At 34.9% G+C, this 2,480-nt stretch overlaps 1 non-coding gene across 1 annotated transcript; it reads left to right on the top strand.

Annotated features, from left to right (window-relative positions):
• The first annotated feature begins 520 nt into the window (after nucleotides 1-520).
• Nucleotides 521-627, top strand: LOC122115575. The gene has a single exon (XR_006148794.1). It is a non-coding gene; the product is annotated as a U6 spliceosomal RNA (small nuclear RNA).
• Nucleotides 628-2,480: the final 1,853 nt, after the last annotated feature.

Raw genomic sequence — 2,480 nt, 5'->3', positions numbered from 1 at the left:
CGCTAAAATATAAAGTAAGGAATCCCTAAATTTTAACAAGAACTGTGTAGTCTTAACCCTTCATTCTGCTTCTTCACACAAAGACTTTGCAACTTCTCATTAACAAAGTTTCTATAAATTCTGAAATGTACATACTTAGTACTATATGTCTGCTAACATAAATCTTAAATACATTATAGAAAATTTTATACCTGCCAAACAGTCCTAATTTTGGCATATAATCCTAAAATTAAATAGATATAAAACACTAAAATTTTTAACAACCCTTAACACTTGCTGCTGTGTTCATTATGACATGTGCCTTGTATAGAACAATTGAATTATTTCCCCTACACATCTCTTGAACCGCAAATATCTGGAATTATTTTGTTTTTGACATGTCCATCTTGACATTATTCTTAAATGTGTGCTTATGTAAGAAGTACATGGTTCTAAAATTTCACAATTCTTCTAAACTTACTTTTTGTTGAATTGCCTAGTTTAAGAAAATCAATTACACTTTATATATAAAAAATATTCTGTGCTCAATTCAGCATCACATAAACTAACATTGTAATGATACTGAGAAGATTAGCATGGCCCCTGCGCAAGGATGACAGGCAAATTCCTGAAGCATTCCATAGTTTTACAACAATAGATGCTGGAGGGGATGTGGACAGAAGGGAACCTTACTGCATTCTTGGTGGGAGTGTAAACTTTTTCAACCATTTTGGAAATTAGTATGGAGGTTCCTCAAATGACTCCACATAGATCTCCCCTATGATCCAGAAATCCCACTTTGGGGCATTTACCCAAATGATCACAAACAAGACCATACTAAAACTACCAGCACAACTACATTTATTGCAGCATTATTTAAGATAACTAAGATATGGAACCAACCCCGATGCTCCTCAGCAGAAGAATGGATCAAGAGGATGTGTTTTATATAAACAATGGAATTCTATGCCTCCATCAGAAAGAATGGCATCATCCAATTTGTTAGAAATTGGAAAGATATGGAAAAAATATTAAGTGAAGTAAGCCAAATCCAAAAGAACACAGGTCCCATGGTTTCCTAATTTTCAATAACTAATATATGTATAGTATAAGCAGAAAAGGTCAAAAGGTATGTCCATATGACCAGATAGCATAATGTTCCGGGAAATGAAACCCAAGATAGGGATACAAGAATTTTTCTCTTTTTTGCTATTGTTTCTAATGTACTTATAATGTGCAATGTGATTTTTTGTGTCTTTTTATTGGTTCCTCTCCATGCTATAACAACTGTTTTCACTGTATTTGAAGTTGATGCGCCTACATCTTGTATATATGCTCTTCTAATTTGGGGAGAGGAAGGAAAAACACAAAATGCCTAAATACGGATACAGGTTGACCCATTGTAACAATGAGATGCGCAAGACACTATGCTGAAAAATGAACGCTACAATTTAGGCAGGGGAAGGGGGGAGGGGTGTGCACTTGTGGAGGTGCGAGGGAAGGAATGGTAGGGGAAAAATAAAGGAGGAGGTAACAATGCTTGTTAGGAATTGTTCTCATTACCTAGCTCATGTAAATATGACACCTGTGTACAGTATTTTTACAATAAAAAGTATAAAACTTTTCTAAGAGGGAGGAGTTTATTTCCTTTATTTTGCTTATATAATATCGTTAACAAAGAAATTAATGCAAAACACTGATATGAAGATATTTAGAATGGATGTATGTGTGTATGTGTGTGTGTGCACGCGCGCGCGCAAGTAGAATGCATGTACAGGAAATTGCATTTCTGTTGGCATGCTCAGAATTTGAAATCGCGGCTTCAAGGTCTTGCTAGGCCTTTCCTCTCTAGATTGGTGAGCTACTATATAAGCTACATCTTCATTCTTGGCCCTATGCTAGTTCAATAAATTTTTGAAAAATTATCTCATGAATTTATTTTGCCCTGATTGGGTTCCAACTGTTATCCACAGATCTCGGGCTCCTGAGTAGATGTCCGGAGGAGTTAGGATTACAGGTGCGACCATCCAGCACAAGGTTTTCAGAATAATTTCAAAAGTAGAAGAAAATTTACTTCACAGGGTCCTGTTTTATCATCTCCTACTTTGAAAGCATTTTGGGTGATTGTATATGAATTTTTTAGGTTTTTGATTCTTAAAAGTCAGTTAATGATAATATTTAAAAGTTTTAGTACTTTTTAAAAAGGAAACTGGAAGTTTCCTCAATTTATAAGCTCAACTCTCTACATGATAACCCAATCTCACCAACACAGTCTGTGTTGAAGACAAAATGTAACAGAAAACAATCACCATGGACATTAATTGCTATGCTACTATTTCTTGGACAATATGAATATTGAATTGAGAATGTAAGAGACTGGAGAGATTTTACCTACCTTTTGTGTACTGCTAAAAGGCTTTTGGAAACTTTGCCTCATTTCCTTTCTCACTGTATGTCTTTGGGTCATCTACTTAAGGCATTTAATTACAATTTTCCCAACA

This window comes from Dipodomys spectabilis, unplaced genomic scaffold (genome assembly GCF_019054845.1).
Source record: "Dipodomys spectabilis isolate Male_0828 unplaced genomic scaffold, ASM1905484v1 ptg000121l, whole genome shotgun sequence".
Classification (NCBI taxonomy): Eukaryota; Metazoa; Chordata; class Mammalia; order Rodentia; family Heteromyidae; genus Dipodomys; species Dipodomys spectabilis.
The sequence above is the reverse complement of the archived record's forward strand: the minus strand, read 5'-3'. Positions and strand labels throughout refer to the sequence as shown.